A 24804-nucleotide genomic window follows, 5' to 3' on the forward strand; every position below is an offset into this window, starting at 1 on the left:
AGTGGTGTATTTTGGGCTGGAGAGGTTCTTCCTGTGGGAAAGAATCCTCTACTTATAGGGCTACCCATAGGGGTTTGCTGGTTGTTCAGCCGCTGAACTATGACATCTAGTCTGTCTCCCCATGTACCGTCCGCGGGCTTTAAGTGGTGCTTTAGCAACCCATTGCATCTGTCAATTATGCCGTTGGACTGGGGTTGGTACAGGAGGTGAAAGGTCCACTGAACTCCGTTCTGGAGGGCCCACTCCTGAACTAGTTTATTCTTAAAATGTGAGCCATTGTCTGATTGTATTTCTTGGAGTGTTGGGACAAGTGCTGTTAAGCGTTTAGTCCCGTGATGGTTGACAACCCCGTTGCCAATTGAGTCGGGTAGGCAAAGGCGATTCCCGAGACAACCTCCACTCCAGTCAAAACATACTTCCATCTCTGTCTGGTGGAGGGTCATGGGCCAATGTAATCAATTTGCCAGGTTGCCCATAGTGTTTTTCCCTCTTGTATCCTGTCGTGAGCTGGGCAAGTTTTGCACCCCAGCTACTTCCCTGATTCCCTAGAGTGGCCACTTTGTGCTATGGCTGGGGTGTGCAAAAAGGCCTCCATGGGCCACATCCGGCCTGCCAAGCAGGTTGATCTGGCCCATAGAGTCCCTGCTGCTCCCCCACACCCAGGCCAATTAGGCCCTAGGGGCGGGGGAGCACGTGAAATTTCCTCCCACAGGGTGGGAGAAGATGTCAGGCACTTCCTTGTCCTCAAACCCTGATTGGCCTGGGGGCAGGAGGAGCATGAGAAGTTTCCTCTGCCCTCTCCTCTGCCCCACAAGGAGCACATGGCACAGCTCCCTCACGGTATGTCTACACTACCACCCTAGTTCGAACTAGGGTGGTTAATGTAGTCATACGAACTTGCAAATGAAGCCCGGGATTTGAATTTCCCGGGCTTCATTTGCATGTTGCCGGGTGTCGCCATTTTTAAATGTCCGCTAGTGCGGACTCCGTGCCCGCGGCTACACGCGGCACGAACTAGCTAGTTCGGACTAGGCTTCCTATTCCGAACTAGCTGTACACCTCGTTCCACTACACTAACGGACATTTAAAAATGGCGGCACCCGGCAACATGCAAATGAAGCCCGGGTAATTCAAATCCCGGGCTTCATTTGCAAGTTCGTATGACTACATTAACCACCCTAGTTCGAACTAGGGTGGTAGTATAGACATACCCTCAGGGCCTGGGGGTGGGGGAGTGTATGAAGCGGCGCACGGCAAGATGCAAATGAAGCCCGGGAAATTCAAATCCCAGACTTCATTTGCAACTTCGGTTGCCTACATTAACCACCCTAGTTCGAACTAGGGTGGTAGTGTAGACATACCCTTGGTGAGTATTTATCAAGACACAGGCAGTCTTTGGGAAACAAGGGAACCATTTATGGGTCACCAGCTGTGCAAAATCTGAAAGTTTTGGGGTTAGAATGAGAAAAGCAAGCCTAGGACATGGTCTCTCTGAGGGTATGTATACATTAAAGAGTTTTGTTGGAAAAACAGCTGTTTTTCTGACAAAATTTGAGGAACTATGTAATACAGACTACTGTGATTATTGAGGAAAAGTTAACCTGATCCTGCCCTTGGTGCAGTAAAAGGGAGATTTGCTATTAATTAACTTGTATTTTTCTGTTTTGTAAAATAAGTTACAAACTCTTGCAAATCCAATTTTATGGGCAGCCTCTTTCACTGCCATCCCTGTTCCTTAATCATTCTGTTTACGAGACTGAATCATTTTTCCTCTGGTATGTTGAAAGAAAATAAATGAGTAAAAAATAAACAAAAAAAATCAAGAATCTTTCTTTTTTATGCACTCATTGAGGCTGTGTCTACACTGGCAGCTTCTTGTGCAAGAATTCTTCCACAAGAGAGCGTCTACACTGGCATGTGCTTTTGCGCAAGAGCATCCATGGCAGTGTAGACGCTCTCTTCCGCAAGAAAGTTCTGATGGCCATTTTAACCATAGGGGCTTCTTGCGTAAGAAATTCATGTTGCCTGTCTACACTGGCCTCTTCTGGAAGAGCTCTTGCGCAAGAGGGCTTCTTCCTGAGAGGGAGCATCAGAGCTCTCGTGCAAGAAGCCCTGATTTTCTACAGTACATCAGCTTACTTGCACAAGAACGAGCGGCCAATGTAGACAGGCGGCATGTTTTTGCGCAAGAGCAGCCGTTTTTTCGCGCAAGAACGCGCTAGTGTAGACACAGCCACAGTGTTTCTCATTTCTAAAAACTGTTTTCCCCATTGATGGAATTACTACCAACTTTTACGCTTTTTAAAATATGAATTTTGTAGGGGTGAGACAAAATCAGACTCATAATGGAAACACAATTTACTTGAATGGCTACTCTAACTCTGTAATATGAAAGAGTTCACTTAATGTATTTGTTCCTTCTTTATTGAACGTGTCCTCTTTAGTGCCTGATTTAACCAGTGTTATGCTCCTTGTGATAATTTTCTTCTTCTTCTTCCTGTTGTCTAGATCAAGCTACAGGGAAGATGAAGGTTCTTCCATTCTGCCACAACCCCAGAGCCAGCTCCCTTCTGCCTGGTTTTATTGTTTTCTTCTTGACTTGTTGTGTTCACAAGATGGAATCAGGTAGGATTCCACACTGCCTCTGCTGTGTCTTAGAGGATTTATTTAGGCCCTTGCAGTGTCTTAACAACATGCTCAACTCAAAGTCAATATTAACTACTCACATTATGTAAACTTAACCACAGAGCAAAATCACCAGTCCCTTCATTATCCACTGTTTACTCTAATTGTGTTACTGCTGTGTTATTTGACTTGCTTCTGGGATATCACACAGATGGGTTTCTTCACAGAAGTATTTTTAAAAGATCGTCAGTGATACCCAGAGCATTGCTGAACACATCTGACTCTGTGCGTGTCCGACAGAGGATGTGTCTATACAGCAACCTTATTTCAGAATAACAGATGTTATTCCAAAATAACTATATGAGGGTATGTCTACACTATAAAGTTAATTCGAACTAACACTGTTAGTTCGAATTAACTTTGATAGGCGATACACAGGCAAACCGCTAGTTCGAATTTAATTCGAACTAGCGGAGCGCTTAATTCGAACTAGGTAAACCTCGTTCTACGAGGACTAACGCCTAGTTCAAATTAACTAGTTCGAATTAAGGGCTGTGTAGCCACTTAATTCTAACTAGTGGGAGGCTAGCCCTCCCCAGCTTGACCTGGTGGCCACTCTGGGCACCACCAGGGAAACTCGTCTGCCCCCCTCACGGCCCTGGATTCCGTACAGGGGCACTGTCTGGCTACGGTGCCCGTGCCAGGTGTAAGCCTGCCAGCACCCAGCCAGCAGACCCTGCACCTGGCACGACATGAGCCAGCCACCCGCTGCCACCCAGCCCTCCGCCTCTTCCCAGGACCAGGTTGGCAGCTCCCAGGAGCCTACCCGGGGCCGTCTGGTCTAATGCGGAGATCGTCGACCTCATCCACGACCTCTGCACAGGAAAGTGGCCATCTAGGGCAGGATAGCTGCCAGCCTGGCCACTCAGGAGCAGGTTTGCATGAAAATCAAGGTGTTCAAGTGCGACCCCGACCCTGAGCCCTGAGCTTAGAACATAAAAACATAAGAATGGCTGTACTGGGTCAGACCAAAGGTCCATCTAGCCCAGTAGCCTGTCTGCCGACAGCGGCCAACACTAGGTATCCTGGAGGGGATGGACCGAAGACAATGACCAAGCCATTTGTCTCATGCCATCCATCTCCAGCCTTCCACAAACAGAGGCCAGGGACACCATTTCTACCGCCTGGCTAATACCACTCTATGGACCCAACCTCCATTAATTTATCTAACTTCTCTTTAAACTCTGTTATAGTTCTAATCTTCACAGCCTCCTGCAGCAAGGAGTTCCACAGGTTGGCTATTTGCTTTGTGAAGAAGAACTTTCTGTTATTAGTTTGAAGCCTGCTACCCATTCATTTCATTTGGTGTCCTCTAGTCCTTCTATTATGGGAACTAATGAAGAACTTTTCATTATTCACCCTCTCCACACCACTCATGCTTTTATAGACCTCTATCATATCCCCCCTCTGTCTCCTCTTTTCTAAGCTGAAAAGTCGAAGTCTCTTTAGTCTCTCTTCATATGGGAGCTGTTCCAAACCCCTGATCATTTTAGTTGCCCTTTTCTGAACCTTTTCAAAGGCCAAAATATCTTTTCTGGGGTGAGGAGATCACATCTGTACACAGTTCTGAATATATGGAATAACATAGTTTAATACTTCCCCTCCTCCTCCTTCCCCTGGCTTCCCCCTTCCGGCTCCCTCCTCCCAGGTTTCCTCCTCCCCTCTCCCACCCTCTCTCTTCCCCTCTCCCACCTCCTTTTCCCAGTCTCCCCGAGTTTTGTTCAATAAAGAGAGTTTCTATTTTTAAACACACGTGTCCTTTATTTTGTACATCAGGAAGGGGGGCTAGGGAGGAGTAAGTGGAAGGAGGTGAGGGAGGAATGGGGTATGAGCCCCCAAGGGGGAGGACTGGGGTGGCTCTGCGGGCTCCTCAGGGTGGAAGTTCTCCTGCAGTCCCCCGATTAACCTCCCCAGATGGCAGCCTGCAGCAAGTGCAGCTGGGTTGATGGCCGAGTGCTGTGATGTGCCGAGTGTGGGCATTCAAGGCACTCCAATACAGGACTTCTTTGCTGTCCCTCATTGAGGTAGACAAGCAGCGGGGAACCCCTGAGAACTGTCTGTCTGGGGTGGGGGTCGGGTCCCTTTAAGCACAGCCCTCGGCTAGCCTGAGACAGCAGCTCCACGCTCTAAGTCCTAATCTGATGTCCTGCCGGCACTGCTTCCGGCCAGCCTTAACTTCGGTTCAGGATCCACTCAATGTAGAAATGCTAGTTTGAATTAGCAAAATGCTAATTCGAACTAGTTTTTAGGTCTAGATGCACTAGTTCCAATGGGTATGTCTACACTACCCTCCTAGTTCGAACTAGGAGGGTAATGTAGGCATACCGCACTTGCAAATGAAGCCCGGGATTTGAATTTCCCGGGCTTTATTTGCATACGCGGGGAGCCGCCATTTTTAAATCCCCACTGGTTCGAACCCCGTGTAGCACGGCTACACGGGGCTCAAACTAGGCAGTTTGGACTAGGATTCCTATTCCGAACTACTGGTACACCTCGTAATAGGTGTTCCTCGGAATAGGAACCTAGTCCTAACTACCTAGTTCGAGCCCCGTGTAGCCGCGCGGGGTTCGAACCAGTGGGGATTTAAAAATGGCGGCTCCCCACTTATGCAAATGAAGCCCGGGAAATTCAAATCCCGGGCTTCATTTGCAAGTGCGGTATGCCTACATTAGCCCGCTAGTTCGAACTAGGAGGGTAGTGTAGACATACCCAATTAGCTTAGTTTGAATTAACTAATTTGAATTAAGTTAGTTTGAATTAGTGCTGTAGTGTAGACATACCCTGAGAGTCTACAGAACAACTGAGTTATTTCAAAATAATGTTGAAATAACAGGTGGCTTGTTTTGGTGTTTGTATGCCTCATTCTACGAAGAATAATGTCTCTTCTGAAATGGCTATTATGAAATAGGGGCTGTGTAGATAGGGCAGCTGAAGTTATTTCAGAATAAGGGGCATCCAGCCCTTCCCATGGTGCCCTGCTGGCTGCTCTGTCCACACTGGGGAAAACTTGGTAGTCCTCTGGAGTCCTTAAAGCTGCAGCCTCAGGGGAAAGGGCTTGTGACAGACAGAAGACCTGACAGCCCAGAGCTATCCTGCAGCTGCCTCACTTTTTGGCAGAATTAGCCAGTCTGCAGCTCCCACATAGTCCCCATCTTCTTCCAGGTCAGATGGCTCCCAGGTCCCTGCCCAGGGCCAACAGAGACAGGTACCTTCCTGGTCTGGTGTGGAGATCCTGGACCTTATTGAGGTTTAGGTGATGAGACCAACTTCCAGGATCTCTGCACCAGACACACACACAGATGCCAACGTCTATGGCCAGATGGCTGACAGCCTGGCCAACAAGGAGCAGGTGCGGATGAAGGTGAAGGAACTCTTCCAGGTATATGCCAGGTCCAGGGAGCACAGCTCCTGCTCTGATGCAGAACCCCACATCTGCCCCTACTTTGAGGACCTGAACTGCATCTTGGGAGGTGGGGTATTCCCTTCTTCCCCTCCCACCCCGGGAGTGAACTCGGGGCTCGAGACACCCGTTGTCATCCTGCTGGGGACAGAGCTGGTAAGGAGAAGAAAAAGAAGCATCTGGAAGAAGCCAACACAATCACTTTCCTGATCCTAGAGATGGTACCCAATGCTCCGGCCATGTCCCAGGCATCGTCTGAGGCCAGAGAAGGCACATCAGGTGAGTGTCATCACGATCCTTATGCACACAGAGGTGAAGGGGGGGCAGTGAGGGGTGGGGACATGCTTCTCACTCATCTTTTGTGGCCTGGGGAATCATGTAGCAGCCTGTACACATGGGAGGATGTGGAACAACAGTGCAGGGCACACAGGCCCAGCAGGCCGCTCCAGAGGACCCTTGTGCTATTGACCACAGAGTGTCCAGAGAGGCCTGCCATACTCATGACACTGGGCTGGGACACCCTCCCTCCACCAACCGCCACTAGGCAGGAGGCTGGGAACATGGAGACACACACACACACACCCTCAGCAATGCCACACATGGCACCTGGGCATTCCTGCACTCTCGGGGCAGCATCCACTCCTGGGGACAGTATAGTGAGGTGCAGGAGTGTCTGCCACTCACACACACCTCCCTGCCACACCCTGCCCCCCCTCTTCCCCAGTGGGCAGGGATACAAGTCCTCTCCCTGCAGTGCACTGCCACTGCTGGGCTCAGTGTGTGCATAGCATGGAGAGAAGCCCAGCTGCCCCGTGGCCCACCTCCCACCCACAGGATCCCATTCTGGCTGGCACCTTCACATGCCTGCTTGTACTTGGGATGTGGGGGTAGTGAGGTCTGCACAGAGGACATCTGGGCCCCTGCAGGAAAGGGCCCACTGGCTACAGTGCACATGGCCTTGCTCCAAGCACATCGCCTTTGTCTGAGCTGAGATCTCTCAGTCTTGGTTCACAGATGAGGGTTGGGCTTCAGGCGCAGTGTCCCCTGGGATGACTGACTATGTCTCTTTATTCTCCACAGCCAGATCAGCTGTGAGAGGAGGGCTGTCAACACCACCCAGGGCAGCCCCCTGAACCTGAGGGACCTGCAGGCACCAGAGACCTATGGGGAGTTTCCAGAGGGAGTACCTCATGGCACTCAGGTCCCCGGAGCAGACCATCAACCACAGGCTGCAGGAAGATATCCATCTGCAGTGAGACAGCTGGCAGGAGCTTCTGGAGCAGGATCACACCCTGCAGTGCATCATTGCCAGAATGATGCCTGCTCCTGCTCCCACTCCTCCTGCTTCTCAACCAATCCCACCCCTCTTTGGTTGCTGAGGACCCCACACCTGTGGCCGTGGGATCACCACAGCCAGGTGCCACTCTCAGCCCTGGCCTTGAGCATCTCTTCTCCCCTCCTCTCCCTTCCTGCTCCCCCCTCCCCTGTTCTTTCCCAAGTTCTGCCCCAATTACTTTGACCCCAAATAAAAACAACGCAGTTTATTTTTTCCAAATAAAAATGTCTCCTTTATTGTTTCTGCAGGGGCAGAGGAGGAAAGAAGGAAGGTGGGGGTTTGGGAGGAAAGACAGAGAGGGAAAATGCACAGGCCCCTAGTGTGGAGGCCCTGGAGAGAGCTACTGGAGTCCTGGGCCTCCTAGATGCTCATGGTGCTTTGATGGGTCTACCAGATGGCAGCTGTGTACAGCTGCTCAAAGGTCCTGCCAATGCGGTCAGCTTCTACCTCCCACCCTGGCAGGAATGCCTCCTCCTTCTTCTCACAAATATACAAGCATAAGATTCTTGCAAAAAACTTTTTTTGGGGTTCAAATACCCCCATCCACACTGCTTCTTTTTGCGCAAAAACCCTTGTGCCAGAAGAAATGGTAGAAAATATGCTAATGATGTTGCAACTTATACTAATGAGTCCTTCATTAGCATATTTTCTGCTGGAAGAACTCGCAGTGAAGACAAAGACTATGGCTATGTCTACACTGGCAGCTTCTTGTGCAAGAACTGTTTTGCAGAAGAGTTCTTGCACAAAAAGTCTTCCAAAAGAGAGTATTTACACTGGCATGTGCTTTTGTGCAAGAGCATCTATGGCAGTGTGGACACTCTCTTGCACAAGAAAGCTCTGATGACCATTTTAGCCATAGGGCTTTCTTGCCTAAGAAATTCATGTTGCCTGCCTATACTACTCTCTTGCACAAGAGCTCTTGGGTAAGAGGGCTTATTCTTCACGGGGAAGAGGAATAACACTTCCGGAAGAAGCCCTGTTTTCTTACACTAGACTGTAAATTTACTTGTGCAAGAACACGCGTGCATTGTAGACACCCAGCAAGTTTTTGTGCAAGAATGGCTGTTCTTGAGCAAAAAGCTGCCAGTATAAATGTAGCCTTTGTGTGCAAACACACTATTTTGAAATAAGCTGTTCCAGAAGACATCTTCCAGAATAGCTTATTCCAAAATAAATGTACAGGGTATATGTAGCCTTACTGAAACATTTAGTAATAAAAATAATAAAAAAATAAATTACCTTAATGGGTTTCAGAAGTACCAAAGATCAGAGGCATAGTTTGAGCCACTTGTACATCAGAAGGTTATAAGAGCTAGAATCTTTTCATGCCAGATGACTTTTTCTTAGGTCTGTGTTGAGGGGTGCTCCCTGCCAGTCAGGATGCCTCCCATACTGGCCCAACGGCACAGTCCATAAAGTCCTCCCCTTTTGGGGCCTCTTGGTGCAGTCCCTTGAATCCTCCCCTTTCGGGGTAGAATACGGCCTCTCAGCGCAATCCTTCGGGTTCCCCACTCTTAGGGTAAATATGGCCTTGTCTCACAGTCTTTAGAGTGCCCCTCTCTCGGAGTAAATATGGCTTTGCAGCCTAGTCCTTAAGCCTGCTGGCTCTGCTGGCTTCGGGGGGGGGGGGGGCGCTGAGGGAGAGGATAGGGGAACCCGGGCCCTTCCACTCCACCAGGTTCCAGCCCAGGGCCCTACTGTCAGTGGCCTGGTCCACTGCCCACTCAGCGAGGGGTTCCTCCCCGTAACCGGCAGAGTCCTTGCAGGGCAGTTGCTTCCTGCCCTGGGCTGCTTCTCCCTACCATGGGCTGCTTCCTACCTCCCCACCTTTCCCTTGTGGTTGTGCTTCTCCCCTGCTGCCGAGTCCAGGGTGGGCACCGCGCCTGGGGTGGTCACATCAGTCCTGATAGCTGGGGACTGCCCAGGTTAGGAGCTGGCCTCATCAGTCCTTCCCCGTCAGCTACCAGCCCCAAGTGAGCTGACTCAGGGCCTTTTATGGCACAGCTCACCAGTGAGCATCCCCTGCAAGGCCGTGGGGGTTGGGACAATCTCCGCCAGCTTGATCCTCTCAGCCAGCTGGGCCCGGCCCATAGGTTCACTTAGGGTTTGTCTACACTAGCTCGTTAGTTCAAGCAAGGCAGGCAAATGAGGGCAACCGGAGTTGAAAATGAAGCCCAGGATTTAAATATCCCAGGCTTCATTTGCATGTTCCCGGGTGCCACCATTTTTAAATCCCCCTTAGTCCGAACTAACTGCCCGTGGCTAGATGTGGCAGTTAAATGTTAATTCGAACTAACTCCTTAGTTCGAATTAACTGTTACTCCTCGAGGAATGAGGTTACTTCGGGCTTGTAAATTTTAAAAATGGCACCTGGACAGAAACATGCAAATCAAGCGCAGGATAATTAAATCCCGGGCTTGATTTGCAATTTCCAATGCCTATATTTGCAGCCCTATTTTGAATTAGGCTGCAAGTGTAGACATACCCTTTGAGAGCACCTAGAAAAATGGGCTGTTGAGTATTAAACTTGTGTCAACTACATATTGAGTGTATTGTTGTTGTGGTGTCTTTTCCAGCACGGTTTACAGTGGTTGGACCCCATGAGCCTGTCACCGCTGTCCTGGGTCAGGAAGCTGTGTTACCGTGTCATCTGTCCCCTCAGATGAGTGCTGCAAACATGGAGGTGAGATGGTTCCGATATGACGCTGTATCCATTGTGCACCTCTATCACGATGGGGCAGATCAGTATGAAAAGCAGATGCAAGAGTATCGGGGAAGGACGGCGCTTTTGAAAGCTGGACTCACAGATGGAAACATTCCCTTGAGGATTTCCAATATCATACCCTCTGATGAAGGAGAATACCACTGTTTTGTTCAAGATGATACTTTCTATGAAGCAGTTGTATTAGAACTACAGGTCGCAGGTCAGTAGCTTGTGTCAGTTTTAGCTTTGTGTGGGCTACAGACTTTGCTCTTTTACAATAACTATGACTCCCTGCTGGTGAAATGTTTTTGCAGTAACAGAGGCTACATCTACACTGCAAGGTTTCTGCACAAAAACAATTGTTTTTGTGCAAAAACCTGGGGAGTGTCCACACCTCAAATGAACTCTAATGATACTGTGAAGTGTGACACTGAGTGGATCAAGAGTGACTACAGGGCTCTGGGAGGACAGGTGAAGGAGTCTGGAGCGCAGTTGGTGTTCTCTTCAGTCCTTCTTGTCAAAGGTAGGGGCCCAGGAAGAGACAGTTTCATCCTGGAGGTGAATGCCTGGCTGCAAAGATGGTGTCACCAGGAGAGTTTGACCATGGCATGCTATTCCGGGAAGGACTGCTAAGCAGGGATGGAGTTCACTTTTCAAAGAAGGGGAAGACCATATTTGGATACAGACTGGCTAACCTAGTGAGGAGGCTTTACACTAGGTTTGATAGGGACTGGTGACCAAAGCCCACAGGTAAGTGAACAACATGGAGACCTGGGAGATGTGTCAGAAATGAGAGAGGTTGTGGGCTATAATAGCAGAGATAAAAGAGGGGCAAAGAAGAATAGGGACAAAATCAGATCAGTATCTCAGATGTCTGTATACAAATGAAAGGAATATGGGAAATAAACAGGAAGACCTTGAAATGCTAATAAATGAACCCAACTATGACATCATTGATATCACACAGACTTGGTGGGATAATACACAAAGTTGGAATAATGGTATAAAAGGGTACATCTTACTCAGGAAGGTTATGTGGAGAAGAAAAGGAGGAGGTGTTGCCTTATATGTTAAAAATATACACACTTGGACATAGGTAGAGATGAATGTAGGGGAGAGACTTGTTGAGAGTCCCTGCATTATTTTAAAAGGGATTAAAAGCAAGGGTGATGTCATGCTACAGGCCACTTACCCAGGTGGGTCTACTACAGGCCACCTACCCAGGTGGAAGAGGTAGATGAGGCTGTTTTTAAAGAATTAACAAAATCATCCAAAGTGCAGGAGTTGGTGGTGATGGGGAAGTTCAACTATCAAGACATCTGTTGGGAAATGAACACATCAAGACACAGATTATCCAATAAGTTCTTCAACTGCATTGGAGGCAATATTTTATTTCAGAAGTTTGAGAAAGCTACTGGGGGAAAGCTGTTCTAGATTTGATTTTAACAAATAGGGAGGAACTGGTTGAAAATGTGAAAGTGGAAAGCAACTTAGGAGAAAGGGATAATGAAATCATACAGTTCATGATTCAAAGGAATGATAGAAGGGAGAACAGCAAAATAGAGACAAAAGATTTTACAAGGACAGGTTTTAGTAAACTCAGAAAGCTGGTAGGTAAGGTCCCATGGGAAGCAAGAGTAAGGAAAACCAACTGAAGAGAGTTGGCAGTTTTTCAAAGGCTACATCTAAACTACACTCCTCTGTCATCAGAAAGATGTAAATTAGACACATTGAAAATGCAAATGAAGCCGGGACTTAAATATCCTGTGCTTTATTTGCATAATGGCGGCCACCACTTTTTTTTAAATGGAGCTTTTAAAAAAACCCGGCAGTTTGGACAGGGCATTTTTGACAGAAATTTCCCGTTTCAAAAGACCCTGTACTCCTCATTTTTTTGAGGAGTACAGGATCTTTCAAAATGGGGCATTTCTGTCAAAAATGCCTCTTCCAAACTGCCATTTTTTTCAAAACGCCCCAGCCGCCATTATGCAAATGAAGCACAGGATATTTAAATTCCAGCTTTGTTTGCACTTTTGATATGTCTACAGAGGGATGTAGTTTAGACATAGCCAAAGGGACATTATTAAGGGTCCAAAAGCAAACTATTCCACAGCTTAGGAAAGATAGAAATTATGATGAGAGACAGCCTTGGCTTAACCAGGAAATCTTTCATGATTTGAAAATCAAAAATCAGTCATATAAAAAGTGGAAACTAGGTTAAATTACAAAGGATGAATATAAACAAACCACAAGCATGCAGGGGCAAGATTTAAAAAGACAAAGTCACAAAACAAGCACAGTCTAGCTAGAGACATAAAGGGTAACAAGAAGACATTCTACAAATATATTAAAAGCAAGAGGAAGACCAAAAACAGGGCAAGCCCATTGCTCAGTGAAGAAGGAGAAACAATTATAGGAACCTTAGAAATGGCAGAGGAGCTTAATGATTTCTTTGCTTCTGTTCTCACCAAGAAGATTGATAGTGACTGAGTGCCTAACATAAGCTATTCTGAAAGATATATTCTGAAATACTAAATAGAGCGTCCACACAACAGGGAAGCATCAAAATTAGTCCAATGCAGGCTCCTCTAATGTGGACACACTATCTTGATGTAGAGCACCAGGAAGTATTGGGGAGTAGTTACTTTCAATGGCCCTGGGGAGGAGGTATTTTGAAATAGCAGCAGTAGAGCATTCATGCTACGGCTATTTCAAAATAGCTATTTTGAAAGAGGAGTTATTTCTGGTGCAATGAGGTTACACATTTCAAAATAAGCTATCTGTTAGATGCTGTGTAGATGTTTGCATTGTATTTTGAAGTAACTGTGTAGATGCTCGCATTGTTATTTCAAAGTATTGGCCATTTTTTCAAAATAATTGTGCTGTCCAGACACACCCATAGTGAATGCTAGTGGAAATGGAGTATGCTTAGAAGTAAATAAAATTAAAAAAAAGAACAAGTTAAAAATTATTTTAAAAAGTTAGATGTATTCAAGTCAGCAGGTCCTAATGAAATGCATTCTACAATACTCAAGGGGTATGTCTACACTACCCTCCTAGTTCGAACTAGGAGGGTAATGTAGGCATACCACACTTGCAAATGAAGCCCGGGATTTGAATTTCCTGGGCTTCATTTGCATAAGCGGGGCGCCGCCATTTTTAAAACCCCGCTCGTTCGAACCCCGTACAGCGCGGCTACACGGGGCTCGAACTAGGTAGTTCGAACTAGGCTTCCTAGTTCGAACTACCGTTACTCCTCATTCCACGAGGAGTAATGGTAGTTCGAACTAGGAAGCCTAGTTCGAACTACCTAGTTCGAGCCCCGTGTAGCCGTGCTGCACGGGGTTCGAACGAGCGGGATTTTAAAAATGGCGGCGCCCCGCTTATGCAAATGAAGCCCGGGAAATTCAAATCCCGGGCTTCATTTGCAAGTGCGGTATGCCTACATTACCCCGCTAGTTCGAACTAGCGGGGTAGTGTAGACATACCCAAGGAGCTGATAGAGGAGGTATCTGAGCCTTTAGCTATCATCTGGAAAATCATGGAAGACAGGAGAGATTCTAGAAGACTAAAAGAGCAAATCTAGTGCCCATCTATAAAAAGAGACATAAAAACAACCCAGGAAACTACAGGCCAGACAGTTTAACTTCTGTGCCAGGGCGCAAATAATTAAGGAGCAAGTAATTAAGGAATTAATTTGCAAACACCTGGAAGATAATAAGGTGATGGGGAACGGCCAGCATGGATTTGTAAAGAACAAATCATATCAAACCAATCTGATAGCTTTCTTTGATAGAATAACAAGTCTTGTGGATAAGGGGGAAGTGGTAGATGTGGGATACCTAGACTTTAGTAAATCATTTGATACAGTCTCTCATGACCTTCTTATCAATAAACTAGGGAAATACAACTTAGATGGGGCTACTATAGGTGGGTGCATAGCAATTTTCAGAGAGTAGTTATTAATGGTTCATAGTCATGCAATAAGTGCATAACAAGTGGGGTTTCTCAGTGGTCTCTTTTGAGACGGGGTCTGTTCAATATCTTCATCAATAATTTACATAATGTCATGCTTATTAAGTTTGCAGATGATACCAAGCTGAGAGGGGTTGTAACTGCTTTGGAGGATCGGGTCATAATCTAAAATTATGTGGACAAATTGGAGAAATGGTCTGAGCTAAACAGGATGAAGTTTAATAAGGACAAATGCAAAGTGCTCCACTTAGGAAGGAACAATCAGTTTCACACACACAGAATGGGAAGCGACTGTCTAAGAAGGAGTCCTGCAGAAAGGGATCTAGGGATTATAGTGGACTACAGACTAAATGGGAGTTAACAGTGTGACACTGTTGCAAAAAAAAAAAAAATTATTCTGAGCCGCATTAACAGGAGTGTTGTGAGCAAGACACAAGAAGTCATTCTTCCATTCTGCTCTATACTGATTAGGCCTCAACTGGAGTATTATGTCCGGTTCTGGGTACCACATTTCAAGAAAGATATGGAGAAACTGGAGAAAGTCCAGAGAAAAGCAACAAAAATTATTAAAATCTAGAAAACATGAGCTATGAGGGAAAACTGAGACTACAGGCAGTCCCCGGGTTACGTACAAGATAGGGACTGTAGGTTTGTTCTTAAGTTGAATCTGTATGTAAGTCGGAACTGGCGTCCAGATTCAGCCGCTGCTGAAACTAATCAGTTTCAACAGCGGCTGAATCTGGACGCCAGTTCTGACTTACATACAGATTCAATTTAAGAACCCCAGGCATCCCCAAGTCAGCTGCTGCTGAAACTGATCAGCGGCTGATTCCAGGAAGCCCGGGGCAGGGGCTTCCTGTAGTCAGCCACTGGTCAGTTTCAGCAGCAGCTGACTTGGGGACGCCTGGGGCAGAGCAGCTGGAGTGCTGCTGGGTTGGTCCAGTAGCGCCGCCGCTCCTCGACGCTACTGGACCAACCCAGCAGCACCCAAGCTGCTCTGCCGCAGGCGTCCTGATTCAGCCGCTGCTGAATCTGACCAGCAGTGGCTGAATCAGGACGCCTGGGGCAGAACAGCTGGGGTGCTGCCCGGTTGGTCCAGTAGCGCCCAGAGCGGCGCTACGGGACCAACTGGCAGCGCCCCAGCTGCTGTACCACAGGTGTCCGGAGCAAAGCCATGGAGCACGGGGGCAGCGGGACAGCCCAGACGCGCCATGGCTGTCCTGCTGCCCTCGGGCTCTGTGGCTTTGCTCTGCTTTGCTCCCCGTCCCCCTGGTCTGCAGACCAGGGGGACGGGGAGCAAAGCGGTGGAACACGCGGGCAGCGGACAGCCCAGACGTGTCTGGGCTGTCCGCTGCCCGCGTGCTCTGCGGCTTTGCTCTGCTTTGCCCCCCCCCCCGTCCCCCTGGTCTGCAGACCAGGAGGATGGGGGGGGGGGGCAAAGCAGAGCCAAGCCGCGGAGGACGCGGCCAGCTGACAGCTGTCAGCTGACCGCGTGCTCCGCGGCTTGGCTCTGCTTTGCCCCCCGCCCCCCCGTCCCCCTGGTCTGCAGACCAGGGAGAGGGGGGGCAAAGCAGAGCCAAGCCGCGGAGCACGCTGCCAGCTGCCAGCTGTCAGCTGATCGCGCGCTCCGCGGCTTGGCTCTGCTTTGCCCCCCCCCGTCCCCCTGGTCTGCAGACCAGGGGGACGGGGGGGGGGGCAAAGCAGAGCCAAGCCGCGGAGCGCGCGATCAGCTGACAGCCCAGACATGTCTGGGCTGTCAGCTGGCCGGGCGCTCCGCGGCTTGGCTCTGCTTTGCCCCCCCCCCCGTCCCCCTGGTCTGCAGACCAGGAGGACGGGGGGGAGGGCAAAGCAGAGCCAAGCCTCGGAGCGCGTGGGCAGTGGACAGCCCTGTCCGCTGCCCACGTGTTCCGCCGCTTTGCTTCCTCTCCCTGGTCTGCTGGAGACCAGGGAGAGGAACGGCCCCGTTCGTAACTGCGGATCCGACATAAGTCAGATCCGCGTAACTCGGGGACTGCCTGTACATCTATACTACAGGATTTTTGCACCAAACCAGCCATTTTTTGCAATAACCCATGGAGCGTCCACACCTCAAGTATGTTTTTACACAAGAACATTTACAGTAGATCATCAGAACAGAGGGCTTTTTGCAGTATAGGTATTCCTCCTTCTACAAGGAATAACTCCTTTTTGTGCAAGAGTTCTTGCGCAAAAAGGTATGTGTAGACAGGCAACAGCGATTTTTGCCCCAGAATCACTAATCTAAAAAAGCACAGGTACTCTGGTGGCTATTCTGTGATTAGCAATCAGAGCTTTCTTGCGAGAAAGCGTCCAAGTAGTCTGGATGCTCTCTTGTGCAAAAGCACATCACTTCTGTGATGTGCTTTTGAGGTGTAGACATGCTTTTGCACAAGAAAGTTTTGTGGAAGATCTCTTCCATAAAAAGCTTCTTGCACAAAAAGCCTGCAGTGTAGACATAGTCTAAAAGAACTGGGCTTATTTAGTTTAGAAAAGAGAAGACTAAGGGTATGTCTACACTAGCCTCCTAGATCAATCTAGGGAGGCTAACGACGATGACCGAAATTGCAAATCAAGCCCGGGATTTAAATATTCTGTGCTTGATTTTCATGTTCGTGACCGGTCGCCATTTTAGAAATTGACTAGCCCGAAGTAACTGCCCGCGTCTACACATGGCAGTGAAACAGGATTCTGATTTAATACCCTAACTCGAATTAGCTGGTATTCTTCCTGCAATGAGATTAGCTCAGGAATGGGCAATCATTTGGGGAGGGGGGCACCTATGCATTTTGGTATGTGGTCATGAGCCAACTCCACCTCCGGAAGTGGTGGGGCTTTGGGCAGAACGGACAGGGCTGGGGACCAGCCTTCCTTCAGAGTTGTCTGAGGCCGGAGGCTTTGAATTAAAAAGATAGCAAAGGGCTCACGGTTCCCAGGCCTGCTGCTACCACATTGCCTGGCAGTCACCTGGGGTTGCTGTGCTGATTTAAGGGCTTGCAGTTCTGGCCCCTGTTGGGGTAATATTGCAATCGTGAGCCATGAGTAAATATCATCCTGCTCCCTGAGCCACCGCCTGGAAATTGGGGGCATGGGCATCAGGCTATAAATGAAAAACAGCCAGATGCAGTCTGCAGGCTGGATCAGAGTCTACGGTGGGCCACATCTTGCCCAGCCATGGCTTCCGTTTTCATTGACAAAAAACTTCCAGCTTCACAAGGAGCTTTTGTCTTTTCCCCTCCTTGTGTTGTCAACAAACATGTAGTGTGGGCACCTTGCAGCGTGGGCACCTCAAGGAATTTTGTCACTGATTCTGGCCTTTGGGAAGTGGCCCACAATTTCCAATCAGCTGCTCTGGTCAGCAGTTTGAACTCCGCTGTCCTGCAGTCCATATAACTACCTAACTGCCCTGCTTCCTTGCAAACCCTGCAAAATTTAAAACCCTTTCCCTGCTTCCTGAGCCCCCATGGGCTGGCTCAGAATGGAGAGGTTTCATGGCATCTTCCCAGGTGCCTCTGCCTGGCCATTCACACATCTCTTATTCTTCAACAAATGAGGTTTACAGGATCTTGCACTAAAGGTTTTTTTCTGACAAATGGCCCCTTCTACATGGGGCATTTTAGCAGCAAAACCTCTTCTGCAAAAATAATCATCAGAAGATATGCAAATGATGGTGCAATTTGCTTATCTTCTGCCAAAAAAATAGCAGTGTAGACATTGCCTATGTCTACACTGCAATGCTATTTTGGGATATCAGAGGTATCCCAAAATAGCTTCCCCATGTCTTTTGAACACATCTTCTATTTTGAAATGTAGTGGGTGCGCTATTTCACCATACTTGTAAACCTCATTGTACGAGGACTAAGGGATGGCTTGAAATAGTGCTTTATTTTGTGTAGACAGCACCAAATTTTGGAATAATTTATTTTGAAATAGACTCAAAGTAAGCTACACATATGGGAAAAGGTATGGAATTGTCCATACAAAAGGTATCAATCTATTTCTAACACATAACTTCCGCTAGTGCAAACTTTTAATTCATTCATTATGTTTTCTTTACAACACAACCTATATTCTAATTACTCCTAAAAGCAACAGTGTGATCATGCTGAATCACAAGGATCCTATGGAGCTTTCTGTCTTGACATCAGATACAGACACAAGCAATCTGACGGATGCATTTTTACCAATGACCTAAAAGACTGTACTTCCTTACTAAACAGAGAAGGGGGCTGGTAGGGTTAGAGTTGTTTAACATTTATTGTCATAGTACCCGTTAAACACATTACATAAAACATTATAACACTCTGATGTCTGCAAGACACCCATACTATATGGCTGTGTCTAGCCTGGCAAGTTTTTCCGCAAAATCATCTGATTTTGCAGAAAAACTTGCCAGCTGTCTACACTGGCCGCTTGAATTTCCGGAAAAGCACTGACGATCTCATGTAAAATCATCAGTGCTTTTCTGGAAATACTATGCTGCTCCCATTCGGGCAAAAGTCTTTTTCCGAAAGACTTTTGCACAAAAGGGCCAGTGTAGACAGCATAGTACTGTTTTCCACAAAAAAGCCCCGATCGCGAAAATGGTGATCGGGGCTTTTTTGCGGAAAACCGCATCTAAATTGGCCACAGACGCTTTTCTGCAAAAAGTGCTTTTGCGGAAAAGCATCCTGCCAATCTAGATGCACTTTTCCGAAAATGCTTTTAGCGGAAAACTTTTCCGTTAAAAGCATTTCTGGAAAATCATGCCAGTGTAGACATAGCCCATGTCTTTTCTTATAGATTATCTTCTCTAGGGTGGTCTGTGTGTCATATAAAAACACCCGAAGGACTCTGTGCACACAAATGGTATGTCTACACTGCAGCACATATCTTGAAATAAGCTACGCAACTTGACCTATGCAAATTGCATAGCTTATTTTGAAATAGCTTATTTTTAAATTTAACGCTGTCCACATAGCACTTATTTTGAAATCAAGCACTATTCTGCTGACTTCCTTATTCCTCATAGAATGAGGTTTACAGGAAGTCACAATAACAAACCCATTATTTTGAATGTATTTTGAAATAAGGGGTTTGCTGTGTAGACAGTGCATTACATTATTTTGGAATAACAGAAGTATTCCAAAAAATGGTGCTGTGTAGACACACCAAACTGACACAGCAGTATTGAAATCTTTTTTATTTCACATTTGGTTAAGGTACAAGACTGTTGTTTCAGATTAAGATAATTATATTTCAATTTAACTCATCATTAATAAAACCCCATGTGTGATCTGGTATGGGAGGTGTTACCATAATCTTGCATTTGTTATCTAGTGCTTATGCTTCTGTTTTGCTGAGCATATTTTGGCTTTCAGAAGGTACCAGAGTTTTCTGCTACCCACTTCTGCATTCTAGAAGGACACAAGGCACTGCCAACCAACATGAACTTGCCTATAACAAAGTTTTCTATTAATTAATTCATGTAAGACATAGTTACACTTTACATTAATGGCTCTCATGGACTAATGCAAACATCTGTGAGGACACTCTTACATGGGCTAGGGAGAGGTTTGTATTGATTTAGATTCAGTTGATTGCTTCTTGATTTTTAAGTGTCCATACAAGGATTTGCAGATGATTAACAAAACCAGTTTAACTACATTGGAAGAAGTTTGTGCATAGAAAAGCCATGACATTAATATGAATTATATTTCAGAAGCTTCAGAGGGTAGCCAAGCTAATCTGTACATGATAAACTTAAAAAACAACAAAGAGTCTGGAAGCACTTTATAGACTAGCAAAACATATAGGTGGCATCATGAGCTTTTGTGGGCACAGCTCACTTCTTCAGATGACCAGAGTATTGAGTTTGGGGTATGCAGACCCAAAATAATAAGGGAGAAGGCAAAAGGGGGGGAATAGAAGGGGTGGAAAACAAGAAGCAGAGGGTATGTAAATAGGCAGAACTGGTAATCTAAAAGCACCTAAGATTGGATAGTTAAAAAAAGCAGATAAGGATCATAGGATAGCAATTAGAGAGGCAGGGTACTAATGCAAGAATCTACACAGACAAAGAGCTGTTGGCACCTATTTGAAAGTTAGGTTGATGATAATGACCCAGCCATCCATTGTCCCAACTGATGGGGCCAACGTAAGAATTGAATTTGTGGATGAATTCTAATCCCAAGGCTTCTCTGTTATCTTGCTTCTAGAATTGGTGAATTATACTGTGCATCAAATGGCCAGGTTAACCTATGAATCACACCCATGGATTTACATTCAATTATTAGTTTAATAGGAAATGGCTTTTGACACCAATGTAGGAAAGCTTTTATCTCATTACTGGAACTGTAGGATTAGCACAAGTTCATGTATTTCTTCTGCAGGTCTGGGCTCTGACCCTGACATCTCTGTGGAGGGACATCAGGAGAAAGGAATCCAGCTGGTGTGTCGATCTTCTGGATGGTACCCACAACCTGAGGCTCAGTGGAGAGATCTTCATGGGAAGCCCTTATCATCAGCCTCTGAAAATATTTTCCAAGATGTCAATGGCCTGTTTCACACAGAGATTGCCATTGTTCTAACAGCAGAGTCCAACCAGAAAGTGTCCTGCCATGTTATGAACCCTCGACTCAACCAGGGGAGAGAGGCAACAATTTCCATAGCAGGTCAGTGCCCGTCCATGCTGCATGAAGATAGATTGACACGCTACAGACATTGGCAGAGAATACTCATCATTGTGTCTCCTGTTTATTGACCTGAACCTTCCAGGCATCAACGATTGGTTGCAACCCCCACACTGAGGGGCCAGCAGCTGAAGAAGACATCTGACCTCCCCACATGTCTCAGCCCACCCCACCCCCAGCCTGGCCCACTGTGCTCTCCCCTCCCCACATTACCCATGTGCGCATGCAGGGGAAGGCTCTGACCTCCCACTGAGCTGACACCCTCCTCCCCTGCACATTCCCTGGCAGCCAGACTTCGCCAGGAAGCATGACGGAGCTACTGCCAGACACTGCCTGGTGCAGCACAGCAGCTACCCAAGGAGTGCCTAGCTCTGGCAGTAGGCTTGCCTTCCTGGACAGAGCTGAATGAGTCAGAACCCCCCTTCCATTCAGAGTTGGCAGAAGCCAACTGGAAGTCCCTGGAAGCCGTTGAGCCTGGGCAGGGAGCAAGTTGCTGCTGCTGCCCCTCATCAGCCAGGCTGTGGGCTCCCTCACCAGCTGAATGCTCTGTGAGCAACAGCAAGACCCTGCAATTAATCAGCCCCTTATCCCAAGTCAGCTGGCATGGACCTGTAGTCATTGTCTAATTTGACTAATGGTCCGTTTTGACTCCAGTGGGAGATGAGGGTGTTTAGCATTTTTCAGGCTGGGATGCCCTTGGATAGATTCTCAGAACATCTCAGTACCCAGAAATCACTATTCTTCTCCATGGGGTTGCAGGAAGAGGGAATTTTCCTGTGTTCATGTGCTGTAGTAAGGACTCTGTTGGAACTGCATGTTATCGCTGTAAGACAGAGGTGGGCAATAATTTGTGATGGGGATGTCAAGGCTGTTCCTCACTCTGGCAGTCAGAGTGAAGAAGGTGGGCGTCCACAAAAGACCATAAATACTTTGCCTCCAGGCTCTACAGGCAGTCCCCGGGTTACATGGATCTGACTTACATTGGATCCCTACTTACAAACGGAGTGAGGCAACCCCGCACTAGCTGCGCCACCCCCCCAGAAGACCGCCGAGACGCGCCGCGGTCTCGCTGCCCAGGTCCTCCGCGGCGAGAAAAGCCGCTCCGCGTCTCCCTGGTCTGCAGGACTGAGGGAAGTGAGGTGTGGGAGAATAAAACTGAGCTCTGGAGAAATGTTTGGCTAGAGTTTCCCCTACATTATGTACCAGTTCCGACTTACATACAAATTCAACTTAAGAACAAACCTACAGTCCCTATCTTGTACGTAACCCGGGGACTGCCTGTACTTACAAAAACTCCCCAGAGTCACATATGCACTGGCTCTGAAAAATAGGCTGCGACCATCAAGTGATTTTAAAGAACCCTGAAAAAAAAACCCAGGAAGGAATTCCTTCCCCAGGGGTACTCAAAGCTTCTTTGCCACAAGAGAGTTTGGAAAAAGAAATAAAAGAAATACAGAAAACAAACTGTGTCTCTGATAGCTGACCTCTCAGTCTAGGCAGGAATCTCCTATTACCTTTCAGGACACAAGAATCAAATAATTGCTTTACAATGATTATTTTATTAACAAAACCCAAAGAGATATCCATAGTAAAGCATGCTTGGTTGCTAGGTGTTACAGAGCAACTGAGCAAAACAAATTAAAAGGCAGCAAACATAGCAGCTCTGGGTATAGCTTAGATAGTGAATGGAGGAGAAGCGCATGTGGATTTCATGCAGAGAAGCTTAAACCAAACAACCAAATCAAAGAAAAATACCCTGATCGTGGCTAAACATGCATTCCTCTCTCTACTCATGATCTGTGCTGATCCATTCTTCAAGGCTCAGTTCACTCCCATGCCCAATATTCCTTGTAGACATGGTAATTCTGATTATTGCATCTTACTCTCTCCAGCTCTTAACTTAGAACTCACACAAAGGAAGAGCAGCCAGGTATATCTATTCAATTCAGATTTCAACTGTCTTTACTATTGGATTTCCTGGCTTTCTGCCAACACCCCCTACCTACCTGAATTTAACCCTTTAGTTACCGGGTACTGGCCAGCACTTCTCCCTGTCCATCACAGAAAGAACAGCTCCTGTGCAAGAGAGGTTTTTTGCACAAGAAGGAGCAATGTAGACAGCTCCTTCTTGTGCAAACCCCCCTTCCTCAAAAATGGCAGCTCATTAGGTATGCAAATGAGGTGAGGTGATATTCACCCATGACTCGTTTGCATATCTTTGTGCAACAATGTGCAGTCCCAGATGGTATCATAAATTTTCATAGGTCATCTGAAGAAGTGGGCTGTACCTACAAAAGTTCATGATACCATCTACATGTTTTGTTAGTCTTTAAAGTGCTACCAGCCCATTTGTTGTTTAAGTTTATTATTTATCAGAATTCTCATAGGCCTGGTCTATACTACATCAGGAAGGTCCTCTTAAGGTACACAATTCCAGCTATGCAAAATGTGTAAGTGGAGTCAGCTTACTTTAAGCTGAGCTGTGGCAGCATCCACACTGTGGGAGGCTGATGGGATCAAGCACTCCTGTTGGCTTCCCTTACTCCTTGCAGAAGGAGGAGTACCAGATGCTGGTGGGGGCTGCCTTCTGTGTTTGATTTATGGTTATACTAGACCTGTTAGATCGAATGTCAGAAGATCAACCTCTGTCATGTCAATCTTATGGTAAATAAGCCACTGCTTTTGCAGAAAAACTTGCCAGTCTAGACGCAGCCACTGTGTCTGGCCTGCCTTCTGCATGTGTTTCCTCACAAGTCAATTGACCTTCTCTTGCAGGTCAACTTTTTCCGCAGGTTTCATCTCTGGTGGTGGGCCTGGCTGTAAGCCTGGGAATAAGCTTGACTCTCCTGACTCCTGTGATTGTTCTCATAATCTGTGCTGTTTGTTCATGCATATGTGAAAGGTAAAGTAACAAGATGGGAGGGAGCTATGTAATCAGAGAAATTTAACAACAAAATGGAAACATAGGGATTGAGGTGTTTGAATTCAATGTTCAGAAAAGTTTGGAACAATTGGTGGTGGGCTCAGGGTGGAAGGGAAGTTGAATAAATTATGACCAAGTTTGAAACAAGAAGTGCCAAGTGGTTCCCCCCTTCCAATGTCTAGTTGGGGATCCCAACGTAATGTGATTCTGAACTATTCTATGGGGGTCAGCATTGCTCATTTTGAAAGAAACATGAGGCTCAGTGAGCTGGGCTTGGAGCTCTGACATATGTAACTTGGCTGCTTGCATGAAAAAAAGAACTTAAAGTAGGAGAAGGAGGGTCCTTAGGTCTATGATGGGGTGCATCAGGGCCTTTTCAGCCCCCTGCTAGAGGCTTCTCAGTCCTACCACACCATACTCCAAAAAAAGGAGCAGATGAGGTGGGTGCTAAAGACCTGCCTAGAAAAGCTTCTGGGAAACCTCCTCTTATGGAGGTAGTTTTATTATGTCAGTGTGACAACAGAGTCAAATCAGTGGGAGGACCATGGTAGTGTGTAGGCCTCCAGTGTTCTGTTGATGAAAGCAACATCATGTTGGTCAATCTGTGTAATGTAGACAAGCCCTGCATGTGGACCTTAGAAAAAATGACTGTTATGCAGTATGCAAGGCTCAACTTCAGGGGTGGGAAACCTACAGCCTTGACCCTCAAGGCTCACCCCCACCCCCCACAGCAGGGCAAGCTGGCGCTGGCTCTCCAGCCACACAGGAGGTTCCATGACTAGATTGCTAGCACCAGCTCCCTGCTGCAGGGGGACTTGCCTCCAGCTTCGTGGGCCAGATCAAGGCAAGGCAGGGACAAATCTAGCCCTCAGGCTCTACTGGGCAGCGGGGTAAGCAGCTCTGCACACTGCAGGCATCACCCCATCACGCCCATTGGCCAGGAATTGCAGCCAATGGGAGCAACGGGGACAGAGCCTGTAGAAAATGCTTCTCTACAGTGGGCAGAGCCACTTGTGCCACCCAGGAACTGTGCCAGGTAGGCACCCCAAACTTCTGCCTCCTTCCACCCAGTCCCTGCACCAGCAGTCCACTCCT

At 47.2% G+C, this 24804-nt stretch overlaps 1 pseudogene across 1 annotated transcript in view; it reads left to right on the plus strand.

Annotated features, from left to right (window-relative positions):
• LOC149522839 (butyrophilin subfamily 1 member A1-like) overlaps window positions 1–24804 on the plus strand; it is a 62693-nt pseudogene that overhangs the window by 2773 nt on the left and 35116 nt on the right. Inside the window, exons 2-5 of the transcript XR_016347269.1 lie at window positions 2509–2625; window positions 9998–10345; window positions 20487–20768; window positions 23562–23688. The product of XR_016347269.1 is annotated as a butyrophilin subfamily 1 member A1-like (transcript). The remainder of the gene's footprint in view (window positions 1–2508; window positions 2626–9997; window positions 10346–20486; window positions 20769–23561; window positions 23689–24804) is intronic.

Source organism: Pelodiscus sinensis, chromosome 19 (assembly GCF_052426305.1).
Source record: "Pelodiscus sinensis isolate ZL-2025 chromosome 19, ASM5242630v1, whole genome shotgun sequence".
Lineage (NCBI taxonomy): Eukaryota > Metazoa > Chordata > Testudines > Trionychidae > Pelodiscus > Pelodiscus sinensis.